A 14975-nucleotide genomic window follows, 5' to 3' on the forward strand; every position below is an offset into this window, starting at 1 on the left:
TAGCATGCTTCTGTGGGCTTATGGAAAAGAAAGCCATTCATTGCATTCGAAAATGAAAAATAATGCTAAGAGGCAATTCACCATATTTAACGCAGTTTTCATGAATTATCTTAACTTTTAACTAGTTGCTCTCTTTTGTTAATTTACCTTTTAACTAGTTGAAAATTAACTTTTAACTTAACTCAAGTTAATTTTAAGGCTAACTTTTAACTAGTTACATTTTTCATAAACTTTTTCCATGACTGAACAAAACCATATGAGGTTCAACAGGGACAAATGCCAGGTCCTTCATCTGGGTAGGAAGAACCCTCACCATATCTACACAATGGGTGGGAGTCCACTGGCTAGCACTGCATCTGAAAGGGACCTAGGGGTGTCAATTGACCAGAGGATGAATATGAGCCACCAGTGTGACAAAGTTGCCAACAGAGCAAATAGAACTCTGGCATGCATCAGCAGGTGTGTCACCAACAGATCCAGAGAGGTGTTCCTCCTCCTCTATTCAGAGTTGGTGAAGCCACAGCTGGAGTACTGTGTCCAGTTCTGGGCACTTCAAGAAGGATGTGGACAAGCTTGAAAGGGTGCCGAGGGCCACCTGCATGATCAAGGGCCTGGGAGACAGGCCCTATGAGGAGAGACTTTGGGATCTGGGTTTGTTCAGCCTGAGCAAAAGAAGGCTGACAGGTGACTTGATAGCTACCTACAAATACATCAGGGGAGAACACCAGGATCTAGGAAAACAACTTTTCAGAAAAGCACCCCAGGGAAGATGCAGACCAATGAACACCAGCTAGTTGAGGAAAAGTTTTGGCTGGACATGAGGAAAAACTTCTTTTCCATACAGGTAACTAGAATCCAGCAGAGAAGGTACAGTTGCCATCTGTGGTGGTCTTATCTGGAGGCTGGACTAATACCTCATTGAGCTTGTTTGAGCCCAATTACTTCCTGCCCATGGCAAGGGACTAGACTTGATGATCTTACAGGTCCCTTCCAGTCCTTCTTTGTATGATTCTATACACTGTTAGGCCTTCCCTGCCCCTTCTAAAAATCACTGCTCACTTGAAACTCCTCTCCATAGGAAACAAAAAATATCCACTCATACAAAACTACCAACAGGACTTGAAGAGCCAGGAGGAGACTCTCACACATAAGAAGCCAATTAAAAAGGTTTGCCACCTTCTCTTTGTGGTGACTTGCCAGGTGAAGCTTGAGCAGGAAATGAGCTGGTTTATCTAAACCTAGAATCCTCCTAGACATGGGCGACTGGTACCTCCTGAGTCAGGGGGGCACATGCCCCACCACTGACCAGGCAGCAGGGGGGTGGCTATCCCCACATGGCCAATCTCACCAACTGGGAAACACAAGTGTGGCACCCAGAAGTGCCAGTGGTGCTTCTCCTGGAGCTCCCACTCCCTGGCCAGTGCTCACGGTGGGGGGGGCCCTGGCACTCCCACCTGCCCCGCCCTCCCTATCACCTTAGTGAGGAGCACCGACTGTCAGAGGGTGAACCAGCACTCTCAGGGGGTGTATGCACATCCCCTATGTGTCACCACTGCTCCTAGGTAGGCCTTTGGCAACCAATTATGAACTGTTACTGAAATTAGTCTGAAAATGCACTATAAAGTGAGGTGGATTCATTTGCATTACAACTGGGGGGAATACAGGGGCTAGGAATAGGCATTCAAAAAGCCTGAGCCCAAATTGATTCAGTCTTTGCAGGTTAGTTTAACCTGCAAAGCTTGAACTGATTTGGAGGATATGGTAAGGACATAGGGGGCGGCTGCTAGAGATTGTGCCCCAGTGGTAAGGACATGGAAGGTGGCTTGTATAGACCCTGCCCTGGTGGTGTCACCTACCCTGGGCTTCTCTGAGGCCTCCACCCAAACGGAGCCCATGGTGGGGTTGGTGGCTCCCTGCCCCCTGTCTGTGGGGGCTGCCTGACAAGGACCCAAAGGTTGCAGATGGGAAGAGGTCTGGAGGCTCCTTTGCTTGTCCCTCTTGTGCCTGACTTCAGGCCCTGGAGAAGATTAGGAAACTTCAGGCTGCGGTGAGCAGGCTTTGGGGGTATCAGGGCTGCAGAAGACAAAATTGACACATATTTCCATTCTCTACAGGATCAGTCTTCCAACAGACAGACCTCCCAGGAAGGATGCACAGCAGAAGAATGGCAGAAGGTGACCACCGGAACCAGAGCTGCTCGGGCTATCATGGTGGCGGCTTCCCAGGTACAACTGGGGAACAGATTTGAGGCCTTGGCAGCCTTACAGAGGAAGCTTGAAGTGAATACCTCTGGGGGCAACAGTGCCACTCTACACACAGCAGAATCTGAACAGGAATGGAACACCACGAGAAAGAAACACTGTGTCCTCATCATTGGAGACTCCATCCTGAGGGGAATGGAGGGTCCCATCTGCCGATTCGACCCCATGGTGCAGGAGGTATGCTGTCTACCTGGGGCTTGGATCCAGGATGTTACAGGCATGATCCTGAAACTCATTCGACCTTCAGACCAGCACCCCATGGTCCTAATCCATGTGGGGACTAATGATGCAGCAGGGAGCGATCCAGACCATATCATGAAGAACGAGTTCCTGGGAGCCAAGCTCAGGGAGATGGGGATGCAGGTGGTATTCTCCTCCATTCTCCCGGTAAGTAGACATGGTTGGCACCTCAAGGCCTGCATCGGAGTGGTCAGTCGGAGTTAGTACCACCAGGCAGGCCTTGGGTTCCTTGACAACAACCCACTTCTTTGCATGGGTAACATGCTTGGGTGGGATGGGATTCACCTCTACCCTAAAGACAAGCAGTTCTTTTCTTCCAGGTTGGTTGAGCTCATACAGCATGCTTTAAACTAGCACCAGGGGATGGGGCCATGGGGGGAAATGACAACGCTTCCCAGCCACAAGAGGTGATGAGCACAAAAAGTACCCAGGTAAGTGACAGGGGTCCAGATAGTTCTAGGTTCGGGGGGCAGAGCATACACCCACAGGAAGCCTTAAATGCCTCTACACTAATTCACGTAATATGGGGAACAAGCAGGAGGAACTTGCCCTCCTGCTAGCTAACACAAACCTGGACATAGTGGGGCTCACTGAAACATGGTGGGATTCAACCCACAACTGGGCGATAAACATCAAGGGCTACACACTATACAGGTGGGACAGAACAGGGAGGAAAGCTTGGGATGTGGCACTCTATGTCGAAGAGCAATACACATCCTCAACAAACAGCATGGGGTCAGAGAAGGGGCAGACTGAAGTGCTCTGGGTTAGAATACAAGGGGATCAGAGGGAAAGGGACTTTATGGTGGGTGTCTACTACAGACCACCCAACCAGAGGGAAGAGCTGGACCAGGAATTCTCAAGTCAGCTCGCGGAGGCAGTTAAGTCAAGGGACGTGGTCATCATGGGTGACCTAAACTACCCAGACATCTGCTGGGAGGACCAGTCAGCTAGGTCTGACTGCTCATGTAGGTTCCTAGCTGAGATACAGGACCTCCACCTAACCCAGGAGGCGCACAGTCTCACCAGGGGAAATGCCTTGCTGGTCCTGGCCACAGGCAATGACCTGGTAAAGGGGCTGTGGGTTTTCGACCACCTGGACGATAGTGATCATGGCCTACTGGAATTCACCATCCAGCACCAGGTGTCAAAGGCCTGCAGCAAGGCAGCAGCCCTGGACTTCAGGATGGCCGATTTCAATGAATTAAGGAGTTTAGTCAGGAAGGTACTGAGGTCCCACAGGAGAGGGAACTTGGGAGTCCAAGATGAGTGGCTGTTCCTTAAGGAGATGATCCTCCAAGCCCAAGAGTACTCAAAAGCACCCATGATTCACCAAAGGCATTCAGGATCGTCTGAAAGCTAACAAGGAGGCGTACACCTGATGGAAGGGAGGGGCCATCACCAAGAAGGATTATACCTCCATTGCTTGCGACTGTAGGGGGACTGTTAGGAAGGCTAAGGGACACTAGCAACCTAGATCAAAGACAACAAGAAGTCCTTTTCTAAATACATAGTGAGTAAAAAGAAGGCACTGGGTAATGTGGGGCCCCTGCAGGACATGCTTGGCAATCTGGTGGTTGCACCAGATGATAAAGCTGACCTCTTTAACAAATTCTTTGCCTCCATATTTCTGAGCAGGGACCAGGACATCTCCCCCCACTGGAATCCTGGACTAACTTAGGAAAGGCACAGCCGGGCCCAGGGTCAGAGAGGACCTGGTCAGGGAACTTCCAATGAGACTGAATGTCTTCAAAAATTGGCAGGTTCAGATGATCTCCACCCAAGGGTGCTGAGGGAATTGGCAGAGGACATTGCAGGAACCCTGGCACAGCTTTGCAAGCACTCATGGTGCTCTAATGAGGCATCTCAAGCGGGCCCAAGGAGGTGATCCTCCCCCTCTATGCGACACTGGTCAGGCTGCAGTTGGAGTACTGCATCCAGTTTTGGGTGCCACATTTCAGGAGGGATGTGGACAATATGGGGAGGGTGTAAAGGAGGTCCACCCACATGATTAGGAGCCAGCATTAGCTGAGGTAATTGTGGGACCCCTGGCACAGCTTTATGAGCACTCATGGTGCTCTGGTGTGGTGCCAGAGGACTGGAAAGGGGCCAGTGTGGTTCCCATCTTCAAAAAGGGAGGAGGGAAGACCCAGGAAACTATAGGCCCATTAGTCTTATCTCAATCCTGGGTAAGCTATTTGAGAGAATTATCCTGGTGCATGTCCATAAGGGTTCAGCAGGGGAGGTTATGCTTAGGGGCAACCAACACGGGCTCATTAGAGGCAGGTCCTGTCAGACCAACCTGGTGGCCTTCTATGACAGGTCACAAAATCCTTAGATGCAGAGGTAGCAGTGGACGTAGTCTTTCTGGACTTTAGGAAGGGCTTCAACACCGTCTCTCAACCCATTCTCATTTAAAAACTAGGGGACTGTGGCATTGATACCTACACAGTCAAATGGGTCGCTAACTGGCTGGAGGACCACACCCAGAGAGTGGTGGTGGATGGATCATTTTTGACCTGGAGGGATGTGGGCAGTGGGGTCCCCCAGGGCTCGGTCCTCAGACCCGCACTGTTCAACATCTTCATCAGTGACTTGGACTGGGGGGTAAAAAGCACCCTGTTCAAATTTGCTGATGACACTAAGATGTGGGGGGAGCTGGGCATGCTAGAAGGGAGGAATAGGCTGCAATCAGACCTAGGCAGGTTACAGGGGTAGGCGGATGAGAAAAGGATGGGTTTCAACACTGACAAGTGCGAGGTGCTGTACCTGGGAAGGAAGGACCAGCAGCATACCTACAGGCTGGGCAACTCCCTTCTCATCAATGCAGAGGCAGAAAAGGATCTTGGAGTCATCATTGATGCCAAGATGAACATGGGCCGGCGGTGTGGGGATGCAGTCAGGAAGGCCAACTGTACCTTTTCATGCATCCACAGATGCATCTCAAGCAGGTCCAAGGAGGTGATCCTCCCCTCTATGCGGCACTGGTCAGGCCGCAGATGGAGTACTGCGTCCAGTTCTGGGTGCTGCACTTCAAGAGGGATGTGGACAACATGGAGAGGGTCCAGAGGAGGGCCACTCGCATGATCGGGGGCAGCAGGGCAAGCCCTATGAGGAGAGGTTAAGGGACCTGAACCTGTTTAGCCTCCAGAAGAGAAGGCTGAGGGGATATCTAGTGGCCTGTTACAAACTAGCCAGAGGAGACCAGCAGGTATTGAGGGAGTCCTTGTTCCCCCAAGCACTACCAGGAGTGACTAGAAATAATGGTCACAAGCTGGCAGAGAGTAGATTCAGACTAGACATCAGGAGGCGCTACTTCACTGTCAGGGTGGATAGAATCTGGAAGTGGTGCTGGCTCCTACCCTGGGGGTGTTTAAGAGGAGGCTAGACAAACGCCTTGCTGGGGTCATTTGACCCCAGTACTTTTTCCTGCCATGGCAGGGGGTCAGACTTGATGATCTGCTCAGGTCCCTTCCGACCCTACCTTACCAACTATGGAGGTGGATAGAAATGAAGGTACATGCCTGCAGTGCCTTAAGCTAGAAGTCAGGAGATACTAGAGTAAGTATCTTCCCTTCCAAAGTGCTGAGCTGAGGGGTGGTTTGGCCAGGCCCTGGCAGGACACTGACTAGGGAGGGGTTCCCCCCCTACACACTCCTGACCAGCGAGGGAGGCAGCAGTCGGCTGATAACAAAGCATTGAGTTACACAGGAGAGAGTTACACATGGAATTGTTAGCGTTTATCATCCCAAACAGAACAAAGCCTCTCTCCTTAAATCAAGCTCTTCTTAAACAACCTTTTCCAAGGAAAGGACATTACCATCTACCTGGTGATTAGCTTCAAAGAGCCCTAAGCTGACACTCTCCCATATGCCTCTGTCCTGTCTCCCACAGCACAGACCATAGCCAGCATGAAGTATACTAGCTAAAGGTGCCTGTGTAAGGCAGGGGGGAGGGGGAAAATCCCTGACTGAATGGTGAGGGAGAGTGGGGGAGCAGAAGGAAGCCAAGTAGACCCTGCTGTACCTGCAGTCTCTGCTGGAGCTGCAGCCAGGGAACAGAGGGGAGAAGCTCTTGAAGCTCGGACTTGATGATCTGCTCAGGTCCCTTCCGACCCTACCTTACCAACTAGCTCTCTGGAGCAGAGCCCTGCTCTCTGGAGCAGAGAGCCCTGCCTAGCCCAGAAAGCATGCTGGGATGCTGTGGGACTCTGGTTTAACTTAAACCAGGAAGGAAGTCTGGGACAGGCATTGCATAAACTGGTTTGACCCAAACCAGTTAAGTCTGATACTACATTCAACCAGGTTTATCTCAAACTGGTTTTAGTCATTTTCAAACTGGTTTATGTGCGCTAAACATCTGCTCTGTTATAGTTTTAAACCAGTTTCTGATCTCTTAAACTGGTTTATGTGTAAATGTACAGTCCCTGGCTAGAGACAGACAACATTAACAGGTGGCTGCTATGATAAGAACTCCTTAGAAACTCCATGGAGTACATACCATCTCCTGCAAACCTCTCACTACTTCCCCTATGACAGAAGTAAATATTTTCAGATTTGGACATGGTCAACCTGCCTTTATAAGTGCCCAATCCCAAAATTCATAACCCCCAAATCCTGCTCAGCTGCTACCTAATCCCAAAGAGGAACTCAAAGTCTGCAGGCATGTACACTTCCACTAGTAAACATTCCAAGGTACCTAAATGTCTGCTTATGTGTGTGCTCAAAACTGCCTCAGTCTTGATTAGTCCTGGGAACCTAGGCTCCTAGAGTAGCATTTTTCAGTCTGTGGTCTGTGGACTCCTGGGGGTCTGCAGACTATGTCTAAGTGGTCCACAAAAGGTGACTATGAACAATCAAAAGTATGTGAATACTCACACTTACGATTTAAAGGGGTTCATACCTCCATTTGAAAATTTTTAGAGATCTGCAAATGAAAATAGCTTGAAAAACCACTGTTCTAGGTCATGGCTAACCTATCTCTCTTATTTGCAATGCCAAGTCCAATATGTATTCTCAGAGCTCATCCAGGGGCAAATCCAGAGGATCCACAGTGGTACAGACATACCCACCACATCATGGGAGCAACAGCTGGGGACACTTTTCAAGTCCCTAAGTCAGGTAAAAATCCTCCCCACCCCCACTTTCAGCACCCCTTCCTTTCCTCTCTGTCCTCCCTGACCTGCTACTACCGCCATAGTCTCTGCTGTCCCTGATTGAACAAAACTCTACCTACTATATGCTGGTGTCACTTCAGCAACTCTCTATTACTGTGAGACCTGGACACTCAGCAGGGCACTGGAAAAGTGACTGAGATCTTTGAAATGTGGTGCTTCAGAAGACTTCTATGCATACCCTACACAGCACACACGAGAAATGAATCAGCGAAAAATCAAATCAGACACAAAGTCAGCAAATATGAGCCCTTACTTGAAATCATAAGAGGAAGAAAGACACAGTACTTTGGACACGTAACAAGAAGGCCCTGCACCCTTGCTGACACTATCCTGCAGGATGCTGTGGACAGACAAAGAAGAAGAAAAAGACCTATGACAAACTGGATCACCAGCATCCTGGGTGGGATTACAACTGGCGGACTGTACATGGATTACAAAAGACCGGGAAGAATGGAAAAAAGTTACTGCTACATCAAAGGTGCCCCAACAGTCAGTGCAGCCTCAGGACTGGCTGACTGACTAATTCTGAGATACCTGCTCAATGACACCTACTTTGCCATTCCATTAATTAGCAAGGCACCTAAAATTAGGTTTTGCAATGTTCAGGATTTACATGGATCTAAAAGATGCTAGAAGTGAAGCTTCAAGTGTATTACCTTAATGCTGCCTCATAAAAATACTCAGTTCTTCAGGTGGGAAAGTATCTAGTTCCATGCTGCAGCTTACATCTTATCTCTTCCCTTCTTTAGACAATGCACTTATTTCAATTAAGGAAATTGAACAGCATTAGATGATGAAATGCTAATATGTGACCTGTGTTTGTGGTGTGTCTATTGAGCCATGACTCTAGTCACTTTGGAGATGCACTGTGGGCAACAATGGGAAATTGCCAGCAAGCCTTTAGCAACAGACTGGCTGCCACGGCAGTCAGACAATAGCTTTACATTGTGCAGGCAGAATGAACAGTGAGGTATAGCATCTATTTGTGAAAATACATAGAAATGGCTGACACCAGTTTTGGATGGAAGCCCAGAGAGAATCTGTTTAATGTGTTGTAATTTGCCATCATTTTAATCTGTTGATAAAAGTACATCCTTGGAGAATAATTGTTACCAAATATTTCCTTGAAAAAGGTATTTGTTACACCTGGCTCTGCCAAAAATCCAGTCCCTTTTGACTGTCTACAGCTTTGTATCATTATCAAAAGAGAGATTTTCTCTTTGTGAGCTGGAAAATCACACCCTCATAGTTAACTCAAGGTTTTTATTCAACCAGCTCTGGCTTTTCAGTCTGGAGAATGGTATGAACGCCCCCTCCCACCCCCCCCACTTCCATTTTTTCCCAAAACCTGCAGTTCCAATGAATTTAACCAAATTGCAGGTTCTTGAAAGAAAAAGCAAATGCCCACAAATTGACCTTGGGAAAGCCACAAAGCTAATTATACACATAGCTGTCTATCAGACACAACACGAAGGCTTTCATGTGATCTCTTTATGTTCAGTTTAATGAACTCTTAGTACAGAATAGTTTGACCTTTCTGGGGTTTAAGCTTGTCATAAATGATGTATTGTGCCTGTAAGTACTGCAGCCTGCCTTTGTAGACATAATGGACCATTGTTCATCTCAGACCTGTCCAACAGAAAGAAAAGAGTCTGGGCCATGTGTCTGCCATGATTCTATAGCTTGGGCTATGCCCTGAGAACCAAGCCTCTGGCACACACTCAGTCATGGCAATATATTCTCTCAGCCAGGGAGAGCAAAGAAATTGAGTTCTATTCACTGTGCCTGGCATGGAATCAAAATCAGGACACCCCTCTCCCTTCTCTGAAGGAAGGATTGATGATACAAATCATTTTGGAGGCTACTAATGGTGAAAGAAACCATTCAAATACAGACCCTTCACAGATTGGAGAAGAGGGGAAAGCAGCAACACCTCTCTATCTTGCGTGAGAAAGAAAAAAACCCTAAGAAAGAAAAGGTCTTCAGTCAAGTCACTTGAAAGGGAGGAAGATCCTTTTCCAGCATTCCTGTATCAGGCTCTACCTCAGGACACAGCTGGCAGCCCACATAAAAATGAACACCTTCACAGAAGCCAGGAGGACTAGCATGCAAGAGAGCATTGTATCTTTTGTTCTTTGTACAACAAACATAATATGAAAGAACCACCTGGGCATGGTGGATTCCAGATAACTATGATGATGAATCACACTGCAACACTGATAGCTGTTACTTAAAGAAACTATAGTCTTATACATCATTAGAGAGGATAAAGACCAGGCTTGTTGTAAAAGAAAGTGGCCTAAATTTTTCAGACCTACCCCCTATCCTGCAGTCAGATAGGAATAAATGTAATTTGCTGAGAAAACACAAAACACTTGGAATAATTTTGTGGAGAGGCTAGTAAATAGTTTAATATCTTTTGTATTACTCATTGTAATGCTTTATTCAGAATAAGTTTCTGGTTGACTGACATTTCTCCATGCATTGCACCCTGTAAAGCTGTTAGAGCATGTGGCTACAGATGGAATTAAGGAAGCCAGTGACAAGAAGTATAACAGGCTGAGAAGAGTGAAATTTGTTAGGACCATACGAAAGTTTTTACCTTCAAAATCAAAATGCAAAAAAGTAGAAAAACAATGGGAAGAGTTATACGCTCACCTGAGTTTTAAAACAGCGACAGAAAAGGTATCTTCTAATTAAAAGGGGGAGGGGGGGAGAGGTGCAAATTCTGAAAGTTTTAAACCCAGGCCATAGCCAAGCAAATTTCCTATTCAGTTCAATGTGGTTTTGTTGATGCAGGGACTCCAGGACTGGGCCTCACCTTTTACACTTAAGAACTGCATAATGTGAAGAAACACGCAGTCCACCAGAATTCTACCTGTGCTAGCAACACTGTGTAAAAGCACTGGATCATGCTCACATTATCATCACATTATCTTCCTCCACTTTCAGGCTTTCCAGATAAAAACAGCATCCAGGGATTAATTCGTGCATTCTGTTATTGCTTAGATATTCTGTCCCTACGGGATGCACAAACATTTCTGGCATATGTTTGGCAAGTCTGTCCAAGATAAATCAACATGTAATACACAACCAGTAAATTCTCACCTCCAGTCCTAGGGTCATGATATATTAAACTGACAACTTTTTTAGCAGTTTATATCAGAAAGAGTAGATATCCACAGCAGAAAGACAACCAGAGACAATAAAGTAAGGTTTTACATTGTTCTCCATGATGCTTTTAACTAAGACTTGCTCCAGAACAAACAAGAGAAGCATTTAGTTGAGCATCCTGTTCAGACAAACATTTGAAAAGAAGGTGTAAAACCCTTGTAGTGTGCTTATTTTTCCCCTGTTCTACCGAAGAGGAAATTAACTTTTATCTCCCACTGGTGATAATCTTAACCTTTGGAACAGGTATACTTCTGCTTCTACATCACCAGTTCCACTGAAAAGTTGAAACAATCATGATTAGCAGAATACACAATGATTTTCTTCAAAATAAATATTTGTATGTATTATACCTATGGCAGTAATTTTACCTTGCATTTATTAACAAAGTCACACAGTTTGGAGCCCTAGGTCATCATAGTCAGTATTCCAGATTTGGGAATGACCCAAATTAGACCAATCAAATCACCTTGGTATGAGGAATTATCATTCAAATAATTACTAGCACTGAAACAAATGTGCACATGACTCACTAAGCCAATTTGCAACATGAATTCTTTAACAGTGTTCTTGGCAAAACTAGTTGCAATCCTGAGATCCAAGTAGTTTTGATGAAAAATATATAATCTTGTATGACAAAACAACTTTGCAGGAAGGCTAATCTGTTCAACAATCTGCATGTTGCTGTTTAATAATTCAGAGATTTCTTTTATGCAAAATAATTTACTGAAAAGAATGGATTTCCTAGGATGTTGATAATGCTGAGGTCAGGTCTACCAATTACTTGTACAAATGCTGGAAGAAACAAATTCGACAATTGGACCTCACTCTTATATGTTCTGAAGAAGGCTTCCAAGCCATTAAGAATAATTCAACCTCTCTGCCTTAAATCATGAGAATATTCCTTGATCCTATCTGAAATATAGTATACAGAGACCAATCTAATTTACTTACTTGAAAATGGCAAAGAACTGACCACTTGTCTTCCTTAAAATGAGATAGTTTGACAATTTCGGCCTCTGCATAGAAACATTTCTCTTGTATGTGTTTATTTTTCATTTGGAATGTGTAATTGTAACTGGGCCCCTACCCATCACTGAAGGAGAGGGGGAGCAAAAAGCAGCTGGCTGGCTCCAGGGCCCCTGGAGGGACTCACAGTGGCAGAGGACCGTTTAATAAAATGCCCACCTGCCCCCAGATGTGGCCAGCACAGTGTGGCCAATGATTGACAGCCCTGGGACAAATGACCCAGAGAGTGGGGTTAGAGGCCTTATAAAACCAGTCCTGTGGCTGAGACCCTGGGAGAGGGGGCCCTGACTGCCCAAAGAGAAAGGACACCAGATGACCCAACAAGCAGCAGAGTTATTTTCCCTTATGTTGTAGCTCATTACCAAGACATGACGTGGGCACAGAGTTGGGGGAAGAGCCTTTTGTATGAGAGGAGATGCTCATATTTTTCATTGTGTTGAAGGTTGAACTGGAGGAACAGATGGTGGCTGTAGGTGAGGAGGCCACCAAGAAGGGTGCCAGGGGCCCCAGATCCCAAACCCTTCAAAAGGGGGGGCGCAAAGAGAGGATCAAAGCCCATTGCAAGCCCTGAGAAGCTTGGAGGCCACAAGCAGTGCCAGGGGAAAGCATGCTATCAGCTGAAGGTCTTCTAATGTGTAACAGAGAAGACCGAAGCTAGAAGCTCAGAGCCCATGAGGAGTGAAACTGGGGCTGAGGGGCTGAGACCAGGAACAAGAGGCCCAGAGCTTGCAAGGGGTGAGGCTGGAGCTGGGACCCAGGAACCTAATGCCCTGGGACAGTGGACCTCAAGTGGAGGGGCCCAGCCAGTGTAAAGTGAGTCAAGGCCAGGGAGCCTCAGCCCAGACAAGGATCTAAGCAAAACTTCCCTGACCTCTATGGGCAGCCTTTCAGTCCAATTATAACACCAAGGCATGGTAGGAAAGACAACAAGGTGGGACCCTGAGGGAGGCAATTAAAGTGGGATCTGTGCAGTCGCTAGGGAATGATTTGGCTGTCCCAGGGTGCAACCCACTACAGTGATCTTGAACCTACTGGAGTTTTTCCTATGTAAAACAGGCAACAAAGTTTTCTGAGTTAGAATGCAATTTCACATATGCATAGAGACCATGATTGGTCCCACTTGATAAAAAAGGACCTACTCTGCTCTTATAATTTAAGGGTGCTTTTACTCTTCCTTTTTATGAATCACATGTATTTGAACAGTCTACATCCATTTAGAAACACTCTTGCTATTGAGTAGCATTGTAGTTGTAAACTAATCTCATTTGCATTCATGCTTATTTTCTTGTAGAATTTGCTGTGTAACTACTCCAGGACTGAATGCAATATATTTGTCTTGCACATCAGATTCTTTTTTCGTGAGGGTGCCATCTGTCACAAACTTCTTCCTGAACACCAGAGTTTCTTAATCTTGGCACTTTCACTGCATGATGCCATATAAGGCAATTCATAGCCAGTCATGTAGAAGTAATTTCCCTGCAAATACTGACGATGATACAATGATTTGTAACAGGGAGGTTTTCATCAGCTGGGACTCTCTTGGTAATAAATTGCCATTAGAGATATTATGATGGGATCCCATCTGTAGGCATGTATAATATACTACATTGACCTGATTAGACAACTACTACATCCAAGTATACTGCTGCCAATATTTTTTAGTTCTTATTGCTCTCTTCTCTCATGTTTGTTTGTAGAGAACATTCCTTCTGTTCGGTGTTTAGATTTATATTTCATCCCTTTCTCCTCTGCTCCATAAATCCCTTTGGAAATATATGGCTTCAGCATCTATATAATGATATTAATAGGGAATCCCCAGGGCAAGTTAAGTAGGGGTCCTGCAGTTTGGCTGGGGGAAGGTTGAATCATCCTAAACCAATTAGTTTACTGAAGAAGAGATTTGCTAAGGACATGCTTGCCTCCTTCACCAAAAATAGCATGTTAAACAGAAGGACTAGGGAGAAGTGAAAATAATTCTTGCTTAGGTTTAATTTTAAATTGGTCAGGTGCAAGTACGCAACTAGCAATGAAAAAAACAGGTCCACACAGCGGTTAATTTGTTCCCATCCTTTAATATTGTCTTACAAATACATGTAGGACTCCTCCACACATGCAGGCATGTGTGCTTGCATCAGCTCAAATAGAATCTGTGCAAATTTGAGCCAGAGATTTTTGCCTCAGTGCATGTTCCTGGACATGCACTTTGGTGTTGTGCAAGTTGTGCTACTTGGGGTAAAATAACCCTGCCTGGCTTCTCCTGGATTTGCAGCCAGGGGAAGCTAGAGCCTGGGGCCAGCACCTGTGCTTGCCCCAACAGTGTAAAAAGCTGCCTTGTCCTGGCCCCATCAGTACAAAAGCTGCCCTGACAAGTACCTCAGGGCTACTCACTCTCAGGAGCTTCTGAAACCAGTGGGTGCAGACTGGGGGGCTCTGTTCAGTGTCCCCCTCTGGAGAACTTCTTTTTACATGTTGACCCTTTGACCCCCACATCACTTCTATCCTGTTTTTGCTTTTGTTGTCCCAAGAAATTAGTTGTATCTTTCACCCTTTGTTCCCACAAAGGGGCTAATAGTTAACTGGATGGGACTTAAGGCCCACATTAATATGGAAGATACAAATAGACAGAAGCTTTCCCTATTTGAAAACTGAAAAATCCCTGATAAAAAAAATCCCAAAGTCACTCTGTAAAATACCCTGAAATCCATGTTTCTCCAGAATTAAACAAAAGACCACTATATAGAGAGAGCAAGCAAGAAAGACAGAGAGACAGCGATCAGTTGGGCAATGGTTTATTGATATATCTCCAGTGTTAAAGCAATTTGGAAGCCTTCCAGTGTCTCTATCATCATAATAAAATGAATTCTAAATAGCTATATGTTTTGGTGTTTGCCTTTGGTTTTCTTACCATAGAGCAGTTAGTGCTCCCCCAGACCCCTTCACTAACCAGGATTTGGGGACAGCTTCCCCATCAGCCACAGTTCCTGCCAGCAGGTCTCATCCTGTCTGGCAGCTGAGTATCCAGGGTGTGTGCTGGGGGGATGTGGGGTTTGCAGGAAGGGGGTGGGAAGGTGGGGGATGTGGGTGGCTGTGGAGGGATG

The 14975-nt window shown here is 46.2% G+C and overlaps 1 long non-coding RNA gene across 1 annotated transcript; it reads left to right on the forward strand.

Annotated features, from left to right (window-relative positions):
* The first annotated feature begins 2421 nt into the window (after positions 1-2421).
* On the forward strand, positions 2422-13460 carry LOC149872864 (uncharacterized). The gene is made up of 3 exons (XR_016439815.1): positions 2422-2648; positions 2822-2932; positions 7503-13460. It is a non-coding gene; the product is annotated as an uncharacterized LOC149872864 (long non-coding RNA).
* The last annotated feature ends 1515 nt before the right edge of the window (positions 13461-14975 follow it).

Source organism: Crocodylus siamensis, chromosome 1 (genome assembly GCF_052110815.1).
Source record: "Crocodylus siamensis isolate JL-2025a chromosome 1, ASM5211081v1, whole genome shotgun sequence".
Taxonomy (NCBI): domain Eukaryota; kingdom Metazoa; phylum Chordata; order Crocodylia; family Crocodylidae; genus Crocodylus; species Crocodylus siamensis.